Here is a 12,644-nt window from a genome sequence, read left to right on the forward strand (position 1 = left end):
ATGAGATTAAAAAAAAACAAAAAAAAAAAACGAATTTAACCTGAAAACAAAGGTGCTGAACTGCTAAAAGCTGAAGGTTACACAGAAGAAGGAGTTGGAAAAAAACTGAAAATGTTTTAAATGTAAATTAGAAAACCCTAAGAAATGAGAAAAGAACATTTAGAGTCAGAAAACATCTGAATGAATATTAAAAGGTCATATTCTTTGAATCACTGAATGACTCAAATGTGATCCCTCCACTTTGATACACACAGTTTAAAAAGTTTAAATGCCTGAGCTTTGAAAGATACGGTGTTGGAAAGAGAACAATAATGGCGACAATTTGAGGGTAAAATGATGGCTGTAACACTGTGGACACAGCAGCAGTTGAAAGAGAAGTGCTTAAGATGAATCTTGGTACAGTGGCAGGCAGAGCTCGTTAAGCAGGCAGGTGTGAGCCTGGTTGCTATAGTGACCGCACCCAATGGCTCCATACACACGTACACAGACATGCGCCTCACTTTTGCTGCTTAAAATGAACAGAAAAGTCAGGCCGAAACAAATCGTTCCCAAATGAAAAGTAAAAGTCGTATTGACAAAATTCTTTCACCGTGAGCGACAGCAGCTTCTAGTCTACTGAATTCTCAGTTTTCATGCCTGTGGAGTTTATTATATGGACGTGGTGACAGTGGAAAGACACCATGCTCTTCTGATTTTCAAACGAACCTTCTGAGCCATTTTAACATTAGAGTCTATGGAAGAGTTGGAGGGAGGAGGCTGTGCATTGGTGACATTTATGAAAGAACCATAACACCTAGTACAATAGTAAACACATTGGATGAAAGAGGACAGCCATGGCTACGTTTTGAGGGTAAAATCATACCTGTAGAGCAAACGCTGCAGACACAGCAGCAGTTTTAAAAAATATTTTAAGATTAATTTTTTTGCTCCTCTCACTCTAGCAGTTGAGCTGCCTCACTCTAGCCCCAACATTCCGTCCCATACACACCCATTATAAACTCTGAAACGGGTGAAAAAACATCATGAAACTTAAACTGGAACTGAAGAAAAAGTATAATAGATATTGAAAAGATAAATACAAGTTGAATAGTTGAATGTCTTGTCTTCGTTTTAAAGTTTGAATGGTGGCTCTATGTGAACGTATGTTGAAGTAGTAAGAGTTTAAAAATGAGTAAGTTGAATGAGAATTTGAAGGGTCTCCCCATTGAAATACATGGGAAATTTTTGTTGAATAAAGTTGAATAAAATTAAAAATATAAATGTTAAAAATGAGAAAAATAGAAGCAATGTTGTCCAAAATAATAGGAATCTAACGATGTTTGAATGGTTTTTCTAAGTTGAACGGTTTTGAAGGAGTAGGCTTTCAAAAAACGTACGGAAAAATAAAATATAACTAGAAAGTGCATTTTCTGAAGAAACTGCAGTGTGAATGCTTGAATCTGAATGTATGCACTGAAATGAATTAATTGCTGAATTTTGAGTTAAAAATATTGAATGAGATTAAAAAAAAACAAAAAAAAAAAACAAATTTAACCTGAAAACAAAGGTGCTGAACTGCTAAAAGCTGAAGGTTACACAGAAGAAGAAGTTGGAAAAAAACTGAAAATGTTTTAAATGTAAATTAGAAAACCCTAAGAAATGAGAAAAGAACATTTAGAGTCAGAAAACATCTGAATGAATATTAAAAGGTCATATTCTTTGAATCACTGAATGACTCAAATGTGATCCCTCCACTTTGATCCACACAGTTTAAAAAGTTTAAATGCCTGAGCTTTGAAAGATACGGTGTTGGAAAGAGAACAATAATGGCGACAATTTGAGGGTAAAATGATGGCTGTAACACTGTGGACACAGCAGCAGTTGAAAGAGAAGTGCTTAAGATGAATCTTGGTACAGTGGCAGGCAGAGCTCGTTAAGCAGGCAGGTGTGAGCCTGGTTGCTATAGTGACCGCACCCAATGGCTCCATACACACGTACACAGACATGCGCCTCACTTTTGCTGCTTAAAATGAACAGAAAAGTCAGGCCGAAACAAATCGCTCCCAAATGAAAAGTAAAAGTCGTATTGACAAAATTCTTTCACCGTGAGCGACAGCAATGTCTAGTCTACCTAATTCTCAGTTTTCATGCCTGTGGAGCTTATTATATGGACGTGGTGACAGTGGAAAGACACCATGCTCTTCTGATTTTCAAACGAACCTTCTGAGCCATTTTAACATTACAGTCTATGGAAGAGTTGGAGGGAGGAGGCTGTGCATTGGTGACATTTATGAAAGAACCATAACACCTAGGACAATAGTAAACACATTGGATGAAAGAGGACAGCCATGGCTACGTTTTGAGGGTAAAATCATACCTGTAGAGCAAACGCTGCGGACACAGCAGCAGTTTTAAAAAAGATTTTAAGATTAATTTTTTTGCTCCTCTCACTCTAGCAGTTGAGCTGCCTCACTCTAGCCCCAACATTCCGTCCCATACACACCCATTATAAACTCTGAAACGGGTGAAAAAACATCATGAAACTTAAACTGGAACTGAAGAAAAAGTATAATAGATATTGAAAAGATAAATACAAGTTGAATAATTGAATGTCTTGTCTTCGTTTTAAAGTTTGAATGGTGGCTCTATGTCAATGTATGTGGAAGTAGTAAGAGTTTAAAAATGAGTAAGTTGAATGAGAATTTGAAGGGTCTCCCCATTGAAATACATTATAAATTTTTGTTGAATAAAGTTGAATAAAATTAAAAATATAAATGTTAAAAATATGAAAAATAGAAGCAGTGTTGTCCAAAAGAATAGGAATCTAACGGTGTTTGAATGGTTTTTCTAAGTTGAACGGTTTTGAAGTTATAGGATTACAAAAAACGTACGGAATACAGAATAAAATATAATAATAATAACTAGAAAGTGCATTTTCTGAAGAAACTGCAGTGTGAATGCTTGAATCTGAATGTATGCACTGAAATGAATTAATTGCTGAATTTTGAGTTAAAAATATTGAATGAGATTAAAAAAAAACAAAAAAACCCCGAATTTAACCTGAAAACAAAGGTGCTGAACTGCTAAAAGCTGAAGGTTACACAGAAGAAGGAGTTGGAAAAAAACTGAAAATGTTTTAAATGTAAATTAGAAAACCCTAAGAAATGAGAAAAGAACATTTAGAGTCAGAAAACATCTGAATGAATATCAAAAGGTCATATTCTTTGAATCACTGAATGACTCAAATGTGATCCCTCCACTTTGATCCACACAGTTTAAAAAGTTTAAATGCCTGAGCTTTGAAAGACACGGTGTTGGAAAGAGAACAATAATGGCGACAATTTGAGGGTAAAATGATGGCTGTAACACTGTGGACACAGCAGCAGTTGAAAGAGAAGTGCTTAAGATGAATTTTGGCACAGTGGCAGGCAGAGCTCGTTAAGCAGGCAGGTGTGAGCCTGGTTGCTATAGTGACTGCACCCAATGGCTCCATACACACGTACACAGACATGCACCTCACTTTTGCTGCTTAAAATGAACAGAAAAGTCAGGCCCAAACAAATTCTTCCCAAATGAAAAGTACATGTCGTATTGACAAAATTCTTTCACCGTGAGCGACAGCCATGTCTAGTCTACCTAATTCTCAGTTTTCATGCCTGTGGAGTTTATTATATGGACGTGGTGACAGTGTAAAGACACCATGCTCTTCTGATTTTCAAACGAACCTTCTGAGCCATTTTAACATTAGAGTCTATGGAAGAGTTGGAGGGAGGAGGCTGTGCATTGGTGACATTTATGAAAGAACCATAACACCTAGTACAATAGTAAACACATTGGATGAAAGAGGACAGCCATGGCTACGTTTTGAGGGTAAAATCATACCTGTAGAGCAAACGCTGTGGACACAGCAGCAGTTTTAAAAAAGATTTTAAGATTAATTTTTTTGCTCCTCTCACTCTAGCAGTTGAGCTGTCTCACTCTAGCCCCAACATTCCGTCCCATACACACCCATTATAAACTCTGAAACGGGTGAAAAAACATCATGAAACTTAAACTGGAACTGAAGAAAAAGTATAATAGATATTGAAAAGATAAATACAAGTTGAATAGTTGAATGTCTTGTCTTCGTTTTAAAGTTTGAATGGTGGCTCTATGTCAATGTATGTGGAAGTAGTAAGAGTTTAAAAATGAGTAAGTTGAATGAGGATTTGAAGGGTCTCCCCATTGAAATACATTATAAATTTTTGTTGAATAAAGTTGAATAAAATTAAAAATATAAATGTTAAAAATATGAAAAATAGAAGCAGTGTTGTCCAAAAGAATAGGAATCTAACGGTGTTTGAATGGTTTTTCTAAGTTGAACGGTTTTGAAGGAGTAGGGTTACAAAAAACGTACGGAATACAGAATAAAATATAACTAGAAAAATTTGCATTTCCTGCGAAAATGCAGTGTGGATGCTTAAAGCTGAAGCTGTATGCAAAAAGTAGCTGAAAAAGCTGAAAAGTTGCAGAAATTGTAAAAACTTTGCAGAAGCAAAGGAACATTGCTAAAATGTAATAACTTAGCAGAACTGCAATATCTTAGAGGAAACATAATACTTGGCAGAAATACAATAGCATAGCAGAATTTAGCAGAAATATTGTAACTTACCAGAAACATGATAACTTCTCAAAAATACAAGAATTTAGGAGAAATAGTATAAGATAACAGAAAGAATATATTTAGCCAAAAATACTTAAACATTACAGAAACACTATGATTTAGAAAAATAGTACAACAGAGCAGAAATATTGTGATTTACCAGAGACACTGTGATGAACTATGAATATTGTAATTTTAAATTAAGACTATGTTTTAGCAAAAATATTATAATTTGGCAGAAATACTATAATTTAGCAGAATTACTATATTAAGCACAAATCCTATAAAAAGCAGAAATGGTATGATTAAGCATAAATACTACATGTAGTAGAAATACTTTGTTTTAGCACAAATCCCATAAAAAGCAGAAATACTGTACTATGATTTAGTAGAAAAACTATAATTAATCAGAAATACTAAATTTAGCAGAAATACTATATTAAGCACAAATCCTATGAAAAGCAGAAATAGTATGATTAAGCATAAATACTACATTTAGCAGAAATACTATATTAAGCACAATTCTTATAAAAAGCAGAAATACTATATTAAGCACAAATCCTATAAAAAGCAGAAATACTATGATTAAGCATAAATACTACATTTAGTAGAAATACTATATTAAGCACAAATCTTATAAAAAGCAGAAATACTATATTAAGCACAAATCCTATAAAAGCAGAAATACTATATTAAGCACAAATCCTATAAAAAGCAGAAATAGTATATTAAGCACAAATCCTATAAAAAGCAGAAATACTATATTTGGCACAAATCCTATTAAAAGCAGAAATAGTATGATTTAGCACAATAGTAATGAGTTAAACAGAAAAATAGCTCATCTGATAGAGTGGGCACAATAATGGTGTCAAATATTTTGTTCTCCTTGTTCTCCAGTATTCTGACATATGTCTCAAAATAGAGCATTCTCTGTACAATTTCACCCCTCACATAACAAGATGAAGATGTGATCCTTGCATTGTTGAGCTGATGCCATTCCTGGTCAGCTGTCTGTTCTCCTTTTGCTGTCTCAATCTTATGTACCATGTCCTCTGTGACCAGTAAGCTTTCAAGGTTGAAGAGTTCCTCCTCACTGTAGACATGCACACTCTGTGTGGGATCCAGCCTGTACTGAGTGGCAGTGGCAGGTAAAGAGGAGGATCTTGGTAAATGTTTACAGATTTTGTGGGTAATCTGGGCTCCTGGTTAGAGAACACGCTCACCAATGCTGTCTTAAGACTGGTCTTCTTGTCACTGAAGGCCATGGTTGCGGTAAGAGGTCAATTTGTTACATCAATGTCTTTGCATGATTTTCCAGTGTTTAGCAAGGAGATGTAAAGTGGGTCACCAGCCAAGTTCTTGTACAGCGTACTCCTTTAAAGGACCATAATAATGTGAGGATAAAACAAGGCACTGTGAAAGTCATCTATGCAATAACAATAACAATAATAATAATAACAACAACAACAACTTGACATTGTACCTGCATCATTATTCAAAAATGTCTTTGAGTTCATTGATCCATGGAACTGGCCCTGGTTCCAAACCCTGAAAAAAAAAATAGCAATAACAAATATAAAAGAAAAAAATACTTATACATATTACTTATAACAGGTTATAAAAGAACATTAAAGGGTCAGTCCTGAATATGAATCTCAGCACTTACTGCTGTTTGGATTTGTCCCACTGTTGGTCTGTCTCGGTGCTGGTGTGAAGATACAACCTGCAGCTTCAGTTCTGAAAAATGTACTGTTTGAAAGGGCAAAACAGTGTGCTTACACACTGCATTGCCAGCTACACACCAGCACCGATCAGAAAAAAAGGACAACAGGGTCCCGAAGCTCAGTCTGCACTAAACCATATAGAAAGCCAGTCTTACACATACTGACAAAGGCTAGAGACTTTTTCAGGGTTAGATGATGGCGCTCAAGATGGAGCAGGAGTTACAGTCAAAGTCATTTATAATTCTGTGAACAACCATTATTTACCAGGGCTCACAGAATATGATCACTCTCCTTTCTTAGTGTCCTACAGAGTACAGTACCTAAAAGGATACCTTTATCACAGTAACATTCTAATACAAGTATAAATAATTTTAATAAATAGCATTTGAGTACAAATAACTGATATTAAATTTACCTGAGTATTAAAAGTTATTTCTGGGAATAAATTTAAGTGTCAAAATTAAACCTTTTTCTTATGTGCCATTTTGTTAAGAAAAAAAGCACATTGCTGCAGGTTTAATTAAAACAATATGGTAAGCTTTAGGCTTCAGGAAAAAAATGGTATTGGTTGTGAGACAAACAGTGGTAATAAGGGGACTTGTCATAATCGCTGAGTTCTCTACTGTTCTTTCTTACCCTAAGAGGCTTGATGTCTCTCCCTAAACAGGAACAGGTGAGAACTGAACACCCAGCCGATGCCTAACTTACAGTGTGATGCAAAAGTTTGGGCAAAATTGTTAATAGTCATTATTTTCCTGTATAAATGATTGATTGTTATGATAAAAAATGTCAGTTAAATATATCATATAGGAGACACACACAGTGATATTTGAAAAGTGAAATGACCAGAAAGTGTGTGATAATTGTTTAAACAAAATCAGGCAGGTGCATAAAATTGGGCACTGTTGTCATTTTATTGATTCCAAAACCTTTAGAACTAATTGTTGGAACTCAAATTGGCTCGGTAATCTCAGTGACCCCTGACCTACATACACAGGTGAATCCAATAATGAGAAAGAGTATTTAAGGGGGTCTACTGTAAGTTTCCCTCCTATTTTCATTTTCTCTGGAGAGTAGCAACATAGCGGCTGAAAACAACTCTCAAATGACCTGAAGACAAAGATTGTTCACCATCATGAATTAGGGGGAGGACACACAAAGCTATCTCAGAGATTTAAGCTGTCGGTTTCCACAGTTAGGAACATATTGAGACAATGGAAGACACAGGCTCAGTTCAAGTTAAGGCTGGAAGTGGCAGACCAAGAAAAATCTCGGATAGACAGAAGCGACGAATGGTCAGAACATTCAGAGTCGATCCACAGACCAGCACCAAAGACCTACAACATCATCTTGCAGCAGATGGAGTCACTGTGCATCGTTCAACCATTCGGCGCACTTTACACGAGCAGATGCTGTATGCGAGAGTGATGCAGAGGAAGCCTTTCTCCACCCACAGCACAAACAGAGCCGCTTGAGGTTTGCTAAAGCACATTTGGACAAACCAGCTTCATTCTGGAATAAGGTGCTGTGGACTGATGAAACTAAAACTGAGTTATTTGGGCATAACAAGGGGCGTAGTGCATCGAGGAAAAAGAATACAGTATTCCAAGAAAAACACCTGCTACCTGCAGTAAAATATGGTGGTGGCTCCATCATGCTGTGGGGCTGTGTGGCCAGTGCAGGTACACATGGATTCCACTCAGTATCACCAGATTCTGGAGACCAATGTCCAGGAATCAGTGACAAAGCTGAAGCTGCGCTGAGGCTGGATCTTTCAACAAGACAACGACCCGAAACACTGCTCAAAATCCACTAAGGCTTTCATGCAGAGGAACAAGTACAACGTTCTGGAATGGCCATCTCAGTCCCCAGACCTGAATATTATTGAAAATCTGTGGTGTGACTGTCCATGCTTGGAAGCCATCAAACCTGAATGAACTAGAGATGTTTTGTAAAGAGGAGTGGTCCAAAATACCTTCAACCACAATCCAGACTCTCATTGGAACCTACAGGAAGTGTTTAGAGGCTGTAATTTCTGCAAAGGGTGAATCTACTAAATATTGATTTCATGTCTTTTTTTGTGGTGCCCAAATTTATGCACCGGCCTGATTTTGTCTAAAAAAAAAAATATTGCACACTTTCTGTAAATCCAATACACTGCATTTCACTTCTCAAATATCACTGTGTGTGTCTCCTATATGATATATTTAACTGACATTTTTCATTGTAACAACCAACAATTTATACAGGAAAATAATGACTATTAACAAGGTTGCCCAAACTTTTGCATCACACTGTAACTCTCAGCCTGGCCATTTCACTTTTCCTGCTGTGCTGGCCTGCCCTGATGATGACAATACTGGTCACCCAGTCATTGTTTGACACTGGTTAAAAAGGGAAGTTATCAATGCACAACTTACAAACATTCCAAAAAGCAAAGCAAAAAACCTTTAGTATTTTGTCAAATGCCATACTTATTTTTGTCGTTTTTAACCAAATCTAGCTCTACTCAGAGTAGAGGAAAAATTCTCCATGTTTCACCATTGGATTCAGCAAAGATGATTCTACTAAGCATTACTTACGGTATTAATATAGATAAATGAAACATTTGCTTCATTTATGAAAGCTGATTCATCAGTGTTAAAACTACAATAAAAGGTGTTACAATCAAGAATTGCTGACATTTCAAATACTCATCAGTCTAAGCTAAGAAACCCTGTGTGACTTGGCCTCAAAAGCACACAGTCCAGTACTTAACCACATAATAATGATTAAAAGTAAGTAATAGTTTTTGTCCTCTAAATATGAAAGCTTGCCTGTTTAATATGCATCTTTGAAACTATTTTTCCCCAAATGTTGGATACTTGTCACAAATATTCCTCTCTGTAGCTCTGACATATCACAGGTCACCTGATGCCTTCGGTTTCTCTCTTGCCTTTCAGTAATCACCTACTTAGAATTCACAAAAGACCAACAATTACACCATTGACAGAAATGTCACAAAAGTCACAAAAAGGTTCTGGTGCAGAGTTCTACTTCTACTTCAGCTTCTTGGAGGCAGGAAGTGTGACAAAAGTGAAGCTTTACAGACAGAGTAGAACAAAGTAACTGGGACAAATTTAATCTCTAAATGACTATTTACCTGTTCTTGAGAGGGCTCGAACATCATAGTTACTCGATGTTTACACTCTTACAGTCAGTCTTGATCAATTCAGCAAAAACATCTGAAAAACAAAATGTTGCACAATTTTTAAAAATAAAACAAGTAGAATTTTAAGCAAATTCTAACATGTCTGATTCTATACTGTTCAATATTATTTCATTTTCATTGTGACATCACTAGTTACATCTGATATTTCCGAGAAAACACTAAAACAATCAGCTGTTTGTGAGCTGCACACTATGATTGTGATAAAACATTTAAACTTTGTAGCTCATACAGTTATACCTCTGCTTTACGGTCTTCTGGCTTTAAGTTTATTAGGCTCTTCTTGCATAACCATCAGAGAAATAATTGGATAGTAGTCATCTGAATGTTACAGTTACTGAGGCAAAGTGTGTGGCATTAGGAGAAAGAGACAAAAAAGAAAAAACAAAACCTAAGCTGGGAAAGCTATACCTGAAACATCATTAGAAAACCTGAGACGTGGAAACTCAGAGGGGATGTCCAGCAGAGAAAACACAGGGGCTGATAGATAGCAGAGAACGTAGAAGTAACGCAGACAATCTAACGAAAACAGAGGTGAACACACACACTATGGCTGTGTCCCAATTAAGAGACCGCACACTTTGAGTGTGATTACGTCACCGCCACGGGACAACGGCTGTCCCAATTCCAAGTGTACTTCAAATGCATACTCCAAATGCTGTGTTGACCAAGTTTAGCTTACCTTTTTGAAGTAAAACCTTGAAGCTTGACCCTTTGAATTTTGAAATGTTAGGATGCTCAGTCACCGTGTGCAGCCTTGAAACCTGCGCCTTCGGACGAAATCTGGAGGGAATTAGCACTCCTGCGTCTATGAACGTATTCGAACCGCATTGATTTCCCGCACTCTGTCCCGGGGACTAGCAGTAACGTGGATCTGTTAGGCGTGCTTCCATGACACCAGGAAAAGAGATCGCCACTTTCAAAATAAAAGCTCATCTAAAAAAATACATGCAGGGCTTTAGCAGTCGAACTTTAAAAAAACTACATAATACATTAACTACATAAAAAATAAAAAAGACCAGTAATTTTATACGTTTTAAATTGTAAGTTTGAGACTTATAAAATAGTACTGATAATTTCATAATTCAAATTAGACAAGAATCGGGTCTGATCACCAACAAAAACCGCCCTAAAGTAAAGGGACAAAATCAACACAAGGCAGTACAATTGGGAAAAACAACAATCATAGTTAGCCAATCAGGCCGATGGCAACAGATTGCATCACAATTTGTAACATCAAAGACCAGCGGTCCCTTTCCCGGTCTTTCTGAAGAAACTTACAGACACAGTCACAGCTCTTCTACTTTGTGCTCTTGTGATATTAAGAACTTCATAAAACGTAAGTATTGATATTGAAGCCGTTTTTTAGTGCCTTTATACTATGTATAACACATTATAATGTAGTGAAAGATAAAAAATCTAGCCATTTAAGTTCCTGTGAATATAAAGACCGTCAAGTCTGACTTCCTTAAATTAGCTTCAGTGGCTAAGCTAACAATACACATCCTCTTAGAGCCCTAGTGGACGTTTTCGTCCCATTGACTTCCATTATAAACGCTATTTTTCACTGCAGAATTATTACCGTTAATGTCCTGGTGATTACTCATGTCTCCGTCTGTATGTATTTTATGAAGGCTCATAAGCGTTTAATTAATTTTCAGACCAACATTTTGTAAAGATAATTTGTGTTTTTACAAAAATATTGAAATGTTTTCAGGTATGTAAATATCAAGCAGGAACCTCAGAAACACACGTAGGGTTGAGGAAGTTCATGATGTGTTTGTTTTATATCAAAATGTGAAGAGATGACATGAAAGCAACAGGTGTTACTGTATTCTGTCAGAACTGTATCCAGCAGAAATGTATGAACCTGTTAATGTGTTTATTTTGCTTTTTTTATTTTCAGAATGGCCTTAAGGAAACTGACTGACAACCGGCCTGAGACGCCGTATTTCCGGCCCCCACCCATTCATATCCGGGTGTTGAAATGTTGTGACCAGCTAAAGGTGATTCAATTCAATTTTATTTATATAGCATCAAATCACAACAGTCGCTTTAAGGCGCTTTATATTGTACAGTAGATCGTACAATAATAAATACAGAGAAAAACCCAACAATCATATGATGTAGACTTTCACATGTATGAACGTGACTATGGAGTAAGATCATAGAAATACATTTCTTTATTTATGTATTTATCAGGTGATCAGCTGGGTTACTGAGGATGGAGAGGTCAAAGCACTGTCAACAAAAAAAAATAAAGTGGCAGCAATCACAGACGGTGAAACAGTGCTGAAGATCACCTTGTTTGAAGAGTTCTCCTCCAAAGTAAAACAGGACATGTCCTACATGATGAGGGGACATGAGCTGAGGGGCCAAGCTCCCCCTTATCTCATCAATATCACTGCGAGGACACAGTTCTTTAAAGCTCCTGCCCTGGCAGTCTCGGAGGCCCTCATCATTAAGGCGGAGGAGCTGGTTAATCCACCTTCCCCAGTAACACCACTAAAGATGAGCCCAACATCTGGAGGGCTCATGACAGTGGAAGGGGAGGTTGTGGAGGTAAATATTTGTGGTTCCATCAGAATTGATATTGCTTCAGGTTTTCAAAGAAACCATTACTTTTTTGTCTTTAAAAGTAAAAATAATAATTTTATTGTTCTTGTCAAACAAACACAAAATTGTGAGAACAAGATCAACCACTATTATTTTGTAAATGGTTGTAGATTTATCATTAACAACAATAAAATAATAGATGTAGTAAGTCAAGAAAGTAGCACCTAGATGTACACACACAGATTTATGCAATCACTATAACTGACATTATATTTTAATTGAATTTTCAGTGTTCGGCAGTGAGGACAGTTTGCTCAGGCAAACAACTGGTGCCAATACGCACTCTCCAGCTAAAACAGGTAATGGTGCAACTAAAGTGTAATATTGAAAATGGTGAAAATAGGCATATTTGAGATTTCCATTAGTTAATGAATAAATGTTTCATTCTGTCATTTTTGTGATTTCAGGATGGACATACCATGACTGTCTCCTTGTGGAGGGAGGCGTCAATTGTTGACGTTCGTGTGGGAGATCA

This window comes from Astatotilapia calliptera, chromosome 6, assembly GCF_964374335.1.
Source record: "Astatotilapia calliptera chromosome 6, fAstCal68.1, whole genome shotgun sequence".
NCBI lineage: Eukaryota > Metazoa > Chordata > Actinopteri > Cichliformes > Cichlidae > Astatotilapia > Astatotilapia calliptera.